The 17,471-nt window shown below is 40.6% G+C and overlaps 1 long non-coding RNA gene across 1 annotated transcript in view; it reads left to right on the forward strand.

The window, feature by feature from the left end:
* Positions 1 to 17,014, forward strand: part of LOC146860993 (uncharacterized) — a 62,435-nt gene extending 45,421 nt beyond the window's left edge. The window contains exons 2-4 of the long non-coding RNA XR_014979226.1: positions 5,619 to 5,708; positions 7,106 to 7,235; positions 16,577 to 17,014. This is a non-coding gene — a long non-coding RNA (uncharacterized LOC146860993). The remainder of the gene's footprint in view (positions 1 to 5,618; positions 5,709 to 7,105; positions 7,236 to 16,576) is intronic.
* The last annotated feature ends 457 nt before the right edge of the window (positions 17,015 to 17,471 follow it).

The raw sequence follows: 17,471 nt of genomic DNA on the forward strand, positions 1-17,471 counted from the left end.
ATGACTTGCATATGATACGGACACACAGCAGACATATGCTGCTTGTGTTACACACAGGCTGTATACACAGTAACTGACCAGCCACAAAACCCGCAGATATTATACACGACAAAATATATTGTAGATGATGACATTACTCTGCGAGTCTGGCATCTCGTGTGACCTGCAGACATTATATTGACATTACATTTATATAAGGATTAACTGATATCCCTGAACAGCTACAGGGCTGCTTTCAGAGGACCGGTAGAGCCCTAGTGTGTATATTTTGGACCATGATTGGTAAGTCAGTGGGACGCATAAGGACACTGATTCGGTACCCCTTTCGGATGCTAAACATTTCACTGCATGCGCCTCCTTGCCTAATGACAGGTCATGAGTTTGAATTCCAGCAGGGCCAAAGCAAACATTCATTCTTCCAAGAATGATAAATTGAGTACCATTAAACTGGACTTTATAAATACCTGTTATCGACAGTGCACAGGAATTGCAAAACTGTAGCAATGGGCTCCATATAATAAACAAGTTATTGTAATGCTCCAGACAAGCCAGATAAATGTGTCATAGACATGCAGCACATATTATAGAAAGGATGGTTAAACAAGAAATGCTTCTGGTATATGGAGGTATCCAAACAACATCTGCACATGTGTGTATGTCTAGCATAGGTTTGTACTGGAAGGGTAACCTTCCAGTAGTAAACACTATGCTCAGTCTAAATTTAAAAAACAAAACATTTTGTAAGTGTGCTTTACAATGCAGCACACATGCATACTTTGGAGAAATACAAACATTTCTCCTTCTATTTATCGGCATCAAGGAGGTTTTTTATTTTGGTGCAAAGCCCAAAAACCATGGGTGGTAGCATGCAATTGCCCATGTACACTCAATTGGACACATATATGATGCACAGTAATGCAAAGCAGTGCATAGTGCCACTTTGTGTTACTTTTAAGCAACTTTCAAGTGAAAACAAGTTTTGCGCTAGAAAGTAAATAACAAATCAATACAATGTGCCAGTTTGTGTCACTTTAGGTAACTTTGCACAGGTGCAAAGTGCTGATGAATTTAGCTATTAGTGGTGTAAACACCATTTGCACGTGTTAGAGACATGCAATGCAGCAAGCGCTGCTCATACTATAGACAGATAATGTAAATCACAGCTGTATGTGTTATAGACATGCAGGATAAACAAGGGGTCCACAAATAGAGGCTTGCCTACCAGTTTTAGTAGATAGGTTTTTGTGTCAAAGACCATGCATAGTAACATGGCAATGCTCAAGTGCCACTCCTGGGAAAACCCCACACATGCCAACAGAACCGATTAAGGTGAGAGACTCCAGATTTTGAAGTAAAACAAACTGGCTTACTTTGTCTGTCTTCTGTCTAAAAATGCCTCTGCTTTCATAGATGAAAATAAATTCCTTGATTTTTTTTCAAAATCTCCCACTTTCCTGTTCTAAAATGTTGGTGTGTATGCACCCCTTCACACAAAGTAAAACAAAGAAGCACATAGCGGTACTTTGTGACAACTCTATAGCGGGAAACAATTTTTGTGCTGGAAAGTGAATAATAAAGCAATACTTTGCACCAGCTTGTATCACTGTGGGTGCCTTTACATTAGTGCAAAGTGCTTATAAATCTAGCGAGTATTGTAAACATTAGGTGTAGATAGGGTGACCAACTGTCTTAACTGACTGGCATTTGTCTGTAATTTTAGCCTTTCAGCTAATGAACAAAACTTAATTTCCACAATTTAGATTTCCCAGCCGATATGCAAGGAGTCTCCTGTGCTGCATTCCATAGGTAGGGGCAGAGGCCTAAAAAGCAATCAGCATTCTTGTCAGGGTTTCTGATTCCCCAAAGAAAGGCAAGTGTGTGCACTTAGTTACTTGGCAAATGTAAAGGCTGCTTGGGAGGTGTTAATTGATGGAATCACTTGAAGCTTCCTGATGACAAGATATTTTCCTTATGTGAGGTACTGTAAGGGTGTTCCAAACTGAGCTATGGAGTGCATGCTTTTAAAGGACAGTTATAAAAAATGTTTGCTCTAGGTATTATCTGCATATTAATGAAATGTATACTTCAGAAGCACTTTTTATCTTTAACATTAATGTATTATTATACTTTGTATAATGCACGTTTAAAATAATGACACACATTCACAGTGCTTTCAGGGACCTCCTAGCACTAAAAATCCACAAGTTACTTTTCCATGCTGCATCAAACAGGATTACATTCTGTGAGCCTTGGGCTGCACACATATACATCTGTAGTGATCACAATAACCAATAGAGGTTTCAAAACATAAAATAGTGCATTTCCCACTGATTGGTTTAACTTTTATTTATTTTTCAGTGTGTTATTTTATATGTAGTCACCTGACCGTGAGAGATTAACAAAATAGTTATAGAATATTTTGCTCTTTTTAGCCATGCCTTTGATTACGCCTCTGCGCTTACTGACCCCATCCCCAAGGAAATATCCATACTTTTTTTAATGCACATCAACCGCTACATTGAATAGTTTTGAGGTGGGCGAGCCAACAAATTAACAAGGAGAACTAGCCATGGTTCTGGCTCAGATTTTAGAGCCCGTGCACGAGCCAGGCAGAAGCCACATGAAAGCTCGGCTCATTATGTGATCATGGTTCCAACAGGACCTCGAGCTGAGCCAGCGACAGGCTTCAGGCTCAAGCCTGGCTCAAGAATTCAGAAGTTCGCTCACCTCTAGAATAGCTATATAATGTCTAGAAAGTTAGTGATATTAGCAGATGGTGTCCTGCATTCCCTTACCTTCATTATGAGCCTTTTTATGTAGATATTGTGTCAGATTAGCCTGTGATCTATTTTTTTTTAACAGAGTTTACTATTTGTCTTACGGCTTTGACAAAAACACTGTCTTCTGGTTTTGAATGGGCTAGATAAAAATAAATTCATCTAGTCAGTGGTTTAAGTGCACTATGTGTGACTGTGAAGCCTGGGTTCAAATCCTAGATTTCCTGTATGGCTAAATTGTGTGATCTTAGTCAAATCAATTTACTTCATGTGTCTAATTTACTCAATACTGCCAGTTGAGAGCACTTTCAAGTAATTCAGTTTAAGATGGACTGTGCACAAAAAACTCACTTGTTTGTTTTATTAGCCTGGAATGCTTCATTATTCATAACAATATTATTGGCCATGATGTAAGGGACACCAGAAAATACATGGATGGATTCACAGGAACGCCCATGCGCCGCCCATGCACCACCCATGTAATGCCTACCTGTTACAAGGTAATGCAAGGCAGTGCTATGCACTGTTTTGTGTTACTTTTTGTTTTTCTTTACAAAGCCACACCATTCGGAATTGGCACCAGTGTGTGCTAGAGGAGCAAGGCCAGGCTTATCTGTGTCTTTCTTGAGATGAGTCATCTTGATAACTGAAAACAATCTTACCATAAAGTGCTGCCAAGAAACACGGATTGGTGAGGACGGTAGAGGTATAGCCAGAAGGATGACAACAGGGCACACTGGGTTTCGCTTTATTTCATAGCTGCTAGGTATCTACATGCCATTCTGTCAATCTTTTTTAAACTAACAGACCATTGCAGAGGTGCTTCAGGGCCAATTTGCACAGTTTTAGGCTACGTTTCTACTGTTTTATATTACTTCTTTCTTTAAGCTACTACTTCTTCCCCCTAACTTTATTTTTCCTTCTAACTTTTCTTTTCTGCCTCCCACACACCCCAGAACCATGGCCAAGGGTAGCACTAACAGCTCAAAGGGTAAGGCGCCTGCGCCCAAAAGCCGCCTGCCTTGCGGCAGTATGCGCCCTGCAGGGGTGCAGGCCCGGCAGCTTTTTGGTGAGGCGGAGGTGGCGGCCCTTTTTTTCATCCATCGCGACCTCCCCTTGACCTTGGCAGCAGGCGGCAGGCCCAGCTCCGGGTACCCTACCCAGGAGCGTCACCGTCGGTTGGCGAAGGTGCGCCGGGCAGTGTTTCGCTGCTCAGGGGTCCGGCGCACACATAATCAGCTGGCCCACCGGTGGTCAGACATCCTGAACCGGGAGCAGGACCTGTTGGACCTGCTAGGTGTCGAGGTCGTGGGGCTTGGTGAGTAGCTAATATATAGTAGTATAAGTATTGTGTATAATTTTTTGACGAATAACAAGATTACTGCTGCTAACATTGCAGGTAAATTACGTTTCAAAATCTTCTGTGATTGTAGGACACAGGTGCCCGGCGCTACTCTTACTTGTTTGCAACTTTGCGCTAGCTTGGGCTGATTAATGTAAGAGTTTACTTTAGAGAACTGAAGTTAGGTAATGCTATTGCTAGAGAGACTCTAGTCCTTCCATTGTCCTCCTGTGAAATAGTGGTGGATGGGTACTAGATTTAGTTAGTATTAGTTCATAATCTTTTTACGGTCTGCGTGACGCCTCCTCTGTCACTGAGTGCTGCTTACCCCAGTCCTCCATAGAACCTTTTGTAGTTTGTTTAGTGAGTGGTAGACTTAGCAGTGTTAGTCAGTAGCAGAACAAGATCAGACGCAACCAACCCACAATTTGGTGTATGCACAAATGTATGCATGTGTCCTCCATCTCATCTATGCATTTTTGAAGGATAAAAAAAATGGAAATGCAGACTTAGGACCACATGCATCAAAGCAAAAGCCAGTCGCAAACGGGCAGATTCTCAGAATCTGCCCCTTTGCGACTGGGATTTTTTTAGATTTGGGATGCATCATCCCAAATGCAAAAATCGCAATTTAAGGAATCTCTAAATTGCGATTCCTTAAATTGCTATTGCATTTAAGGAATCCCAAATTGAGGTTCCCTAAATGCAATGCATGAAAGTTTAAAAATTAGCGATTTCGCTAATAGGGGGAGCAAATTACCATGAAGTTGAACTTCATGGTAATTTGCAAAAACTTTGAAAAATGCACTAAAGTGCATTTTTCAAAGTTCCATTTTACACACACACATGCCCTTGGGGCATGTGTGTGTGCAAGATGTATTCATATGCAGATTTCAGGGGTGCAACAGGGTGTCTTTTTGGCGCCCTGGCACCCTTGAAATAGCATGAGCAATTTGCGATTCTCTAATTGAGATTAGCAAATTGAGAAAGTCTTCCCATTCATTCCTATGGGCCTCTAGGCCCATAGGAATCAATGGGGAGGTATTCCTTAATTGCGACTCGCAATTTGCGAGTAGCAATTAAGGAATGTTTAGAAATCGCTATTTTTTAAGCGATTTCTACATGCATAGCCTTTTGCTATTCCTTATTAGCGAATCCTTATTTTTCGCTATTAAGGAATCGCAAATGGCATTGTTGATGCATGTGCCAGTTAGTGAACAATTGGCCCATCTGGAATAGGTGGTCTAGGTCAAGTGGTACTTAGGCTTCGTTAGTATTCTGGAATCAGAATGATTATGGAACACTGAAGTGTTCATAAATAAGTAGACGATCCGTGAATCCAGCAAGCAGCCCAGTAGTCGATCTGATTAGATAGGTCAATTTTATTGCAATTGTTGTTTCCTAAAATGTTTTTTGACGTTTTTTTAAAACGATTTATTTGTTTCACAGCACTCCTTAATGTTTGTCTCTTTTTTTATTATATCTTACATGATCATCAGCACCACCCAGGGGCAAGAAGACGGGGTCCGAGTCGGAGGGACAACAACCAGAGGACTGCTCCTCTACCGAGGCCCCTGCTGCTGGCCCCAGTAAGTCCTCAAGTGGTTAATATTAACAATTATATTTCCCTAACTTTTACTGCACCATTGTTTTCCGAACTATCAATTATGGTTCCACTTCCTAGTTCTGTTTTTTACAAAAGCTTCTTTGACCTGGACTATCTGTTTCCAAATTCTGGTTATCCCTGCCTCTAAGTTCCTTCTAACTGCCTCTGCTATGACTCTCTGTACTACTACTACTATTAGTCTGTCTGTAGCTAAGCTTGCCCAGTTGGCCACTCTTTGTTGAAGGTTTTCTTTGGAATAAAACTCAGATTGACCAATAGCTCTAGCCACTGGGTCCTGTCCTTTGGGTTTTCTTCTTCTAGTCTTCTTTATCTTGAGGCTTTGACAATTCCCACCAACAAAATGCCCAACCAGATATTTGACTAGTATTTTGGATAGGATAGTACATACTACTACTGTTGTAGGGATTCTGCACAGCCAACTACAGAACTATGCACAAGAAAATAGGATGTTGGTGATGGGAGGTTGGACCTTACTCACACCTCACTCAGAAGAACCCACAATCCCCTGACCGACTAGCTATAGTGTCTCATTAGGTCCCGAACCCCAACACGAAGATACCCAATGATGACACAACCCAGAACATAACACCCTTTTGCTCACTCACTTGTGTAAGTCTACCCCACCATACCAAATACCACAGAGACTATGTGTAAGTTCAAAAGGTTTATTTTCAAATCACAAGCTCTGTACGTCGTTTTATGAAATTACTACAGCCAGCTCCAACAGCAAAAAGCATACGATTAAAACAGTAAACATTTACAAGTGCATGATAGGAGACAAAAGATATGTGTTTGAATTCCGGAAGACCCCTGACTGTAGAAAGTAGAAATACTGGTTACATGCATCATAAGCTCTGCAAATCTCTGGTTTGTAGAAGGGAATCTTCCGCCTATTATGAGAAAAATGGTGCGCGTTAGATAGTATAATGCAATTATGCAAGCATTTCGCAGTCATGCCAAAAAGTGTAACATGTACCTGTTATGGCTATGCAATACGGACTAACTGAACTCCATAACAAAGTGGCTTGTTTTTCGACCTCTTCACTTGTACGCAACACTCATGTGGCCTCAAAGGCGTCTACTGCACAACAAGCTGCGAGGTAATATGCGCACAAGAGTAGACATGATGAATCTAAAATGGTTACATGGCTCAGGCTAACTTTCCAAAGAGTAGAGTAGGACTAGATGACCCTAGGTACCATAACACTACTAGTGTCTGTCTACTGACTCTACTCTAGTACCCGATTTGGACTAGTGATGATGTATGTTGTATTAACTTTTTTTTCAATCTTCCTAGTGAAAACTAATAAAATAGGGGGAGGTGTACAGGCATCTAAAAATGTGTAATGTTTTTTCTAGGCGTACTACCAACGACCAGTGCCAGCGGGGCCAGCGGCGATGGCGATGCGGCCATTCCGGAGGGGGCAGGAGAACATGCGACACCTTTAGGAGCTACAGGGGGGGGAGCCAGCAGCAGTGGCGGGCGGTGGTAGGTTATATTCATTACTTATTGACATTACTACTAGCTGGAAGGGTGTTCACTTCACTCACTGTACTGTGAGACTTATTAAGTTGTAGTGAACATTATACAACGGTTGAAGAAGACACACTTTACTTAGCATTAGCAATGCATTAGCAATAGCATTAGCAGCGTGAGTTGAGTAACCAATGGCCTCTTCTATCTGACTCCAACTCAGCTGTGAAAGTTTTATGGAGAAGACTAAAAGACAGATCAGATGACCTTGATGGATGTGTTGAACAAAGAGGGAAAGAAGGGTGGAAGGAGGAAGGATGGGCGAGGTGTAATATGACTGGCAGAGAAGGATATGTTGGAAGCATGCATAGGTGGCTGATAGGAATCAGATCAGATGCATGGGTTGTTGAAGGATGGGTGGAAGGTGAAAGAAGATGCCTGCCTGGGTGGGCGACACAGTATGGGTGGATACTAGATAGCAAGAATCATCAGCAGTGTTTGGGTCGAACTCACAGCCAAAGCAAGCAAGGAAGGAGCGGACGCATGGGTGGTTGTTGGTGAAACCAACTAAGGTTTGTTAAGAGATATATAAAAAAGAATGATAGACATTTACTTTTAATGGATGGATGCCTGGATGTACTAGTCATCATAGATAGCATAGGTGGAGACTGTCACTGGAGAGTCTTACTTTGAAGAGAATGTAAAAAAAACTGCACCAGAGTAGCAAAGTGGAGGGGAATATAAGTAGTATTTTCAGAATACATTTGACTCACAGTTGTTTGCAAGCACATCATATATATATATATATATATATATATATATATATATATATATATATATATATATATATATTACTGCTCAATTCCCTCGTTGGTGAAGAAATATCACACTCACGGGGGGCATTTGAAATGTTCTTTAATCAATGACCAACAGCAAACAAACTCGTTTCGGCGAAAAGCCTTCTTCTGTGTTCATGACACACAGAAGGAGGCATGTTTAAAAAAGCATTCTGATGGAGCTCAGAAATCAAGAAGGGACTAGCATTCACTTACTATCGTGAGTGCCATTTTGAAATGGTGCATATTACTACAGTTTGCATGAAAATTTCATTAACCATTTGTTTCTTTGTAACATGATTGTAAATAAATACATGTTAAAGAATCAATTTAACATACATTAAGCCGTGTATCGGCTTATTCGTACTATGCAACTATTAAATCTCGCCGTGGATCGGCATTCGTCCCTTCATATTACGCTCCAAATCAACATAATTCATATTTCAAATCACATATATTCTCATCCAAAATTTTTCAAAGAGTTTCAAAAATTCAGAATAACGGAGAGCAAGCAATAATAACAATCCATACTCAGATCTACGTTCAACATACTTATGTGTTCACTAAAGCTAGTGTGACCTATGGGCCTATATGAACAGCCAATTCTTCCCCACTATTCAATCCTCTCGGATATTTCATAAGCAGATCTATAATGTATCTTGACTCAAGTCTCCGTAATTTCCGTATTCTGTTCCCACCACGAACATTCATTGGAACATAATCCAAGCCAAAGTATTGTAGTTGATTTCTGTCACTTTGATGACACTCTGCAAAATGACGTGCCACAGGATATGCGGCATCTACTTTATCTATGGCTCTTAGGTGTTCCAAAATCCTAATTTTCAATTGATGTATGGTACTACCTATATAGCGTAGCCCACATGGACACACTAAACAATACACCGCATAAGGTGTACTACAGGTTAAAAACTTAGTTATTTCTCTTGTCTTCCCTGTATCTGGTATCTTGTATGAAAGGACTCTTCTACTATTTAAGCATGCTTTGCATCTACTACAAGGGAAAAATCCCTTCATTTCTTTTAAGGTGTTCGTTCGTTCTGGGACTTTCTCTAAATGGCTTTTTACCAGCATTTCCCGTAATGATCTAGCTTACTTAAAAGTCACTAGAGGATAAGCCGGAATATCTTCACAGATAACACTGTCTGTTTTCAAGATATGCCAATTTTTTCTCAGCATGTGTTTTAAATAGTTAGCCTCTGAGGAGTAAGGGGTAACCATCCAGAATTTACCCTTACCGTTTTTTTCGTTTTGTTTATCTTTATCCATCAGAAGTCTATCTCTTGGGATCTTTCTTACCTTCTGCAAGGTTTCATCTAAGGTTTCAGGTTTTTATCCTCTCACAACGAATCTAGCTATACACTCTGTGGCAGCCGCCTCAAAGTCATTCTCTCTAGTACAATTCCTTTTTAATCTGAGAAGTTCGCCCTATGGGATACTTTGAATGAGTTTTGGTGGATGGTTACTTGTGGCAAATAAAGTGGAGTTGCCTGCTGTAGATTTACGATACAGTGCAGTGTGCATATTTCCATCCTCAATGAACACCCTCAGGTCCAGGTAGTCCACTGCCACCGGACTTACTGTGCCCGAGAAGTGTAAATTAAGCTGATTATTATTGAGGAAATCGATATATAAGAGAGCCGAGTCCACTGTCCCTTGCCACACAATGAACAGGTCATCGATATATCGATACCACTCCACCACTTTACCACTACTCTGACCTGTATAGGTTTTGGACACCTGCTCCTCCCACCAGCCAACGAATAGATTCGCATAACTGGGGGCAAAGCAGGTGCCCATCGCTGTACCAGATTTTTGTCTGAAATATTGGTTTTCAAACAGGAAAATGTTATTCATTAAACAAAACTCCAAAAACTCTATCACCATTTGATTGTGTTCAAAATAGCGTAGCTGACGTTTCTCAAGATAAAACTGTGCCGCCTTTACACCATGCTTATGATCTATACAAGTATATAAGCTTGTGATGTCTAGTACCATTAGCAGATAGGTAGAGTCCCATTTTACTTTAGAAACTTTGTTCAAAAAGTCCTTAGTGTCTTTGATGTACGATTGAAGTTGTATTACAAAAGAAAACAAGAAATGATTAATGAACATTGATAAATGTTCTGTCAGACTGTTCAAAGAGGACACAATAGGTCTACTTGGAGGATCTATATTGTCCTTGTGTAGTTTCGGGATATGATAAAAAGTGGGTACCACCAGACTGTTGCTGCGAAGATACATATGTTCTTCCGTCCCTAGCATGGATTTAGCATACCATTTTTGGATCAATTCATCATACATTTTAGTGCTGTTTAAATAGACCTCACTAGTTGTTTTCTCATAGTTGTTCTCATCCGAAAGTTGTCGTAGGGCTTCCTTGCAGTAACGTTCCCTGGTCTGAAGAACTACGTTACCACCTTTGTCAGAAGGTTTAATTATTACTGACACATCTTTCATTAGATCCTGCAGTGCTGTTTTTTCTGCATTTGTTATATTGCTCCCTATCTGGTGTCCGTTCTTTTTTTACCTGAATTTTAATACATCATTAACCATGGCCTCTGAAAAGACATCGATGGCGTCGATTGGCATTTGGGGATTGAACTGGGATGTAGGCTTGAATGGACTTTCTTCTCTTTCCTGATCAATACCCACTCTCCTTGCTCTTTCTGCCATGTTGTAACTGCCCTCCCAATTGTCCTGGTCTTCTGATCTGAGGTTTTCCAAAAGTTCGATAGCTGGCAAATCCTTCCCCGTTAGTACATCAGTGACTGTTAGTCTAGACCCAATTTTAGGATCCCTGGTATTTAATCTCAATTTGAAGTATTTGTGCAGTTTGAGCTTGCGTATGAAACTAAAGAGATCGATTCTAGTTTGCGTATACTCCAGGTAATTGCTGGGACAGAATGTGAGTCCCAAACTTAGTACTTTCCTTTCGTTGTCCGTGAGAGACTTTTTGGTCAGATTTACTACTGTTAAATTTGTTGTGTCTGTTGCCGCTTGCCCGATTTCTTGTTGTGGTTCATCCATGCTGGTGCCTTTCCTCTTCTTACCCCCACGCGCTCGTCGCGTTTTTCTATGCCTGCTTCCTATTTGAAAACCAATATTTCAGACAAAAATCTGGTACAGCGATGGGCACCTGCTTTGCCCCAGTTATGCGAATCTATTCGTTGGCTGGTGGGAGGAGCAGGTGCCCAAAACCTATACAGGTCAGAGTAGTGGTAAAGTGGTGGAGTGGTATCGATATATCGATGACCTGTTCATTGTGTGGCAAGGGACAGTGGACTCGGCTCTCGGATATATCAATGTCCTCAATAATAATCAGCTTAATTTACACTTCTCGGGCACAGTAAGTCTGGTGGCAGTGGACTACCTGGACCTGAGGGTGTTCATTGAGGATGGAAATATGCACACTGCACTGTATCATAAATCTACAGCAGGCAACTCCACTTTATTTGCCACAAGTAACCATCCACCAAAACTCATTCAAAGTATCCCATATTGCGAACTTCTCAGATTAAAAAGGAATAGTACTAGAGAGAATGACTTTGAGGCGGCTGCCACAGAGTGTATAGCTAGATTCGTTGTGAGAGGATACGAACCTGAAACCTTAGATGAAACCTTGCAGAAGGTAAGAAAGATCCCAAGAGATAGACTTCTGATGGATAAAGATAAGCAAACGAAAAAAACGGTAAGGGTAAATTCCGGATGGTTACCCCTTACTCCTCAGAGGCTAACTATTTAAAACACATGCTGAAAAAAAATTGGCATATCTTGAAAACAGACAGTGTTATCTGTGAAGATATTCCGGCTTATCCTCTAGTGACTTTTAAGAAAGCAAGATCACTACGGCAAATGCTGGTAAAAAGCCATTTAGAGAAAGTCTCAGAACGAACGAACACCTTAAAAGAAATGAAGGGATTTTTCCCTTGTAGTAGATGCAAAGCATGCTTAAATAGTAGAAGAGTCCTTTCATATAAGATACCAGATACAGGGAAGACAAGAGAAATAACTAAGTTTTTAACCTGTAGTACACCTTATGCGGTATATTGTTTAGTGTGTCCATGTGGGCTACGCTATATAGGTAGTACCATACATCAATTGAAAATTAGGATTTTGGAACACCTAAGAGCCATAGACAAAGTAGATGCCGCATATCCTGTGGCACGTCATTTTGCAGAGTATCATCAAAGTGACAGAAATCAACTACAATACTTTGGCTTGCATTATGTTCCAATGAATGTTCGTGGTGGGAACAGAATACGGAAATTACGGAGACTTGAGTCAAGATACATTATAGATCTGCTTACGAAATATCCGAGAGGATTGAATAGTGGGGAAGAATTGGCTGTTCATATAGGCCCATAGGTCACACTAGCTTTAGTGAACACATAAGTATGTTGAACGTAGATCTGAGTATGGATTGTTATTATTGCTTGCTCTCCGTTATTCTGAATTTTTGAAACTCTTTGAAAATATTTGGATGAGAATATATATGATTTGAAATATGAATTATGTTGATTTGGAGCGTAATATGAAGGGACGAATGCCGATCCACGGCGAGATTTAATAGTTGGATAGTACGAATAGGCCGATACACGGCTTAATGTATGTTAAATTGATTCTTTAACATGTATTTATTTACAATCATGTTACAAAGAAACAAATGGTTAATGAAATTTTCATGCAAACTGTAGTAATATGCACCATTTCAAAATGGCACTCCCGATAGTAAGTGAATGCTAGTCCCTTCTTGATTTCTGAGCTCCATCAGAATGCTTTTTTAAACATGCCTCCTTCTGTGTGTCATGAACACAGAAGAAGGCTTTTCGCCGAAACGAGTTTGTTTGCTGTTGGTCGTTGATTAAAGAACATTTCAAATGCCCACCGTGAGTGCGATATTTCTTCACGAACGAGGGAATTGAGCAGTAATTGTAGCTGGTTCCACTACCGCAAAAACGCACCCGTCCGAGAGTGCTTCGTTTGAAGTGGAGATTGAGCGAGGATATATATATATATATCTATCTATATATCTATCTATATATATATATATATATATATATATATATATATATATATATATATATATATATATTCACTTAAAAAACCAAAGGTTTCACACATGTTATAGTTAGGTGGACATTTCACTCGTAAAACAACAATGAAATTCCCCCGTTATAGTTAGTTCAGATAACTATAACTCACGCGCCTGCAATCCATTGCTCTTGACGTCACATATTACTAGTAATTTAGGTCTAGAGGGATACTGTTTGATATAGTTGGATATACTTGACGTCACATATTACATCACTCATGACATGGTCAGTGGCATCACTCATGACATCACTGATGACATCATCCTTGTGATAGAGTGGCGGTCGCGCGAGTTATAGTTATCTGAACTAACTATAACGGGGGAATTTCATTGTTTTTTTACGAGTGAAATGTCCACCTAACTATAACATGTGTGAAACCTTTGATTTTTTAAGTGAATTTGCAAGGTTTTTTAAATGCTAATTCCTAACTATAACGTGTGTGAAACCTATGGTATTTTAAGTGAATTTTTACGGTTTTTTAAATGCTAAGTTATGTATGTATTATTATATTATTTTTTTTAAGGTTTTTCACCGTGTGCACACCCCGTGATTTAAAAAAAAACAAAAATGTTTTATTCACCCTTCGGGGTCCTTCAGGGACCCCCTGACAAAGGCTAGTGGGTCAGGAACTCCGTACCCTGCACCCTTTTCACCACCTCTCTTTTTCAGTGTCGCACCCAAAACAAACAAAATGACGGCCGACACTTCCTGATTTCGACCGATTCGAACGTTGACTGACATGTAACCACCAATCAGAATTACGCTCGCGCACGTACGGGTACGCGCACGGTACGCGCACGGTGCGCGCATATAGATATTTATGTACTTTTAACTGCAATTTTGTCAGGAACTACTGTACAGATTGACTCCATATATGCAAAAGGCACATGCCTGACCTGAGGACTACCTCTCTGCCAAATTTCAAGTAATTCTGTTCAGCCGTTCGGGCTGTACCTTCGACTAAAGGTCCTATGGAAAATAACATGGGGAAAACGCGTTTTGGGACCCCCTTTTTTCTCGGCCCCCGCTTGACGAATCACCCCGAGACTTTCAGGGTAGGAGCTGAGCAGAGCGCCACATTAGTTTTGAAAATTTTGCGAGGATTCATCAACCGGCGCCAAAGTTATTCAAAATAGAATTTTCAGATTTCCTATGGAAACACGGTCCTAACTATATATATATTCACTGAAAAAACCATAGGTTTCACACACGTTATAGTTAGGAATTATCATTTACAAAACCTTGCAAATTCACTTAAAAAACCATAGGTTTCACACATGTTATAGTTAGCTGTACATTTCACTCGTAAAAAACCAATGAAATTCCACGTTATAGTTAGATCAGGTAACTATAACTTGCGCGCCCACAATAAACTGCTGATGACGTCACATAGTACATCACTCATGACATGGTCAGTGACATCACTCATGACATCAATGATGACATCTGAAATTACACATTGTGGATTGCGGTCGCGCAAGTTATAGTTACCTGATCTAACTATAACGTGGAATTTCATTGGTTTTTTACGAGTGAAATGTACAGCTAACTATAACATGTGTGAAACCTATGGTTTTTTAAGTGAATTTGCAAGGTTTTGTAAATGATTATTCCTAACTATAACGTGTGTGAAACCTATGGTTTTTTCAGTGAATTTGTACGGTTTTTTAAATGCTAAGTTATGTATTTATTTTTTATTTTTTTTTCTGGTTTTTCACTATGCGCACACCCTGCGCGCACGGTGCATGCCGTGCGCGCCTCGCCTTTTTTTACGCAGTAACATTTGTTTTTTTCTCCCTTGTGGGTCCTTTAATTTATTTAATAAATGTGATTGTTACTTGTTTTTTTTTGTAATTTTTTTTGCCGTGCGCGTATTTTTTTTTAAAATTATTAAATTTCTTTTTCGTACTTTTGGGTCCTTCTTGGACCCCCTGACAAACACTAGGAGTGCGCTTACAGATATATATATTGATTTAAATGCTATTTTCTCAGGACCTACTGAACAGATTTACACCAGACCTACAAAAGGCACTTCCTTGACCTTATGGCTACCTCTCTGCCAAATTTCACGTAATTCTGTTCAGCCGTTCGGGCTGTAGCTGTGTCTAAAGGTCCTATGGAAAAATGCATGGGGAAAACGGGTTTTGGGACCCCCCTTTTTTCTCAGCCCCCGCTTGACGAATCCCCCCGAGACTTTCAGGGTAGGAGCGGAGCGTAGCGCCCCATTAGTTTTGAAAATTTCGCGAGGATTCGCCGACTGGCGCCAAAGTTATTCCAAATAGAATGTTGCGGATTTCCTATGGAAACACGGTCCTAACTATAACTATCTACTGGCGACCGCCAGTAGATATATATATATATATATATATATATATATATATATATATATATATATATATATATATATATATATATATATATATATATATATATATATATATATATATTATCAAGCGCCTCCCTCCGACTCCGAGGACCACTCCCTACCTATGTTAATTTATTTTCGATTGTGTCAGCCAGCCTGCAAAGGGTGGCCTATCTGTTGGTTACACAATCAATGAAAACAAAGTACCCTATGCAGTAGCGGTCGGTGGTGGGAGTGCTGGCAGGCGGTGACGTAGGGAGGGGCAATGTGGGGGGGTAGTAAACTATGTATTACGGCAAAATACAGGTAAGTAAACATAAAAATAAATAAAACAAATGTCATTGTGCGCACTGCACCGTCAAATGCAATGCAGTGCATTCAACAACATTTGTTTTATTTATTTATATGTATTGGTTACTTACCTGTAATTGTCTGTAATCCATAGTTTACTGCCCCCCACACTGCCCCTCCCCACGTCACCGCCCAGCAGCACTCCCACCACCGACTGCTACTGACCTTATGTCGTGTTTCCATATATAATGTAAGCAATGATCATTGGATCAGATAAATAATCTGCCTTTTTGTAGTACCCAGGGCAGGGTGAAAGTGAGCAATTGCCCTCATGTAACAGAGAGAATATGGCCAGTGCCACCCGTAATACAAAAATATGAGCTTCCCCACCTGCAGACAGTAGGAGTAAATAAAACTAACGTAAGTCTGCATCATGTGACTCGTATCTGTTTTTCTTGGGTGCAAGCTTAGCTGAATGAGCTGGCATGCCGGCCACAACAAGGTTATGTAATTTTGCTAAACTAGAGATAAGAAGAAGACGACTGGTGTGTACTAGAGTCCATAGTGCTAGTATAATGTCTGAAACTCCCACAAATGTTAGAGTCTGAGGAAGTGGAAGGATAGATACTTACCACAAATGTTATGTACTGTGCTTGCTAGTGATACTGTGCAACTATGTGTTGAATTAATTTTGTGTTACTGTTTTGCTAAGAGTATTGGTTACAATATTCTTTTTCTTTCTTGATATAGATCCTCCTTCCCAAAAAAAACCCACTTGGAAGGAGTTGGCAGCCAGGGCCCGGCGCCGTAAACTGCAGGCCATCTGTGAAGAGTAACGGCGGCTGGTGGCTCAGGCAGAGGAGGAGGAGGAGGAGGCGGCTGCAGCTGCAGCCTCATCCAATGCCCTGGGCCCCAGCCAGGCCCTGCCTCTAGTGTTATGGCACCGTGGTCAGGCAGCCGCCCACCGCCGTACTTCGATAACATCTAGCACTGCTGCCCCCCACCCTGGAAGCAACTGCAGGGCATTTCGCCACCAGATGCTCCTCCGGATGGCACGCTTGGAGGAGCACCTAGAGGAGCGGGTCAAGATCCTCGTTGATAAACATCTCAAAGCCCGCCAAATTTATGACCATGTTGAATTGCCCCTTTTTAATTACTTTTGTTAGTGGGTGGGTTTTGGGCATTGGGGTTTATGGACATTTTGGACTTTTGAGTTTTGGACATTGGTTGGGGTTAGGGAGAGGGGTGGGTCAGGTCAGAGTGGGATAGTTTATTTTTGTTAGGGTAATAAATTATATTTACTTAAACATACGATGTTAATGTTTTGTGGGTGGGTTACTGTTTTACGAATTTATGTCACATGGTTTCCTTGCTGCTGCAGGCCCGCAGCCAGTGTTTGATTTAAAATATCTGCCGATTTTGAAATACACAAACAGATAGATGCGGTACCCCTCACTGAGTTATTTTATTTGTCCTACTAGTCAGTCTCTCCTCATAGTCCATTATACCTCCCACCAAACTTATCTTACCTTTGATTGATGATGATTAAGTTTGGCTCAGCGATGGCTGCATGGTTTCCCAAAAGAATGGAGAAGATGCCATGGTTGTGGTGATAGTAGTAGATACTGGCACTAGCATTTAAAAA

Source organism: Triturus cristatus, chromosome 3_1, assembly GCF_964204655.1.
Source record: "Triturus cristatus chromosome 3_1, aTriCri1.1, whole genome shotgun sequence".
In the NCBI taxonomy this organism is placed as follows: Eukaryota; Metazoa; Chordata; class Amphibia; order Caudata; family Salamandridae; genus Triturus; species Triturus cristatus.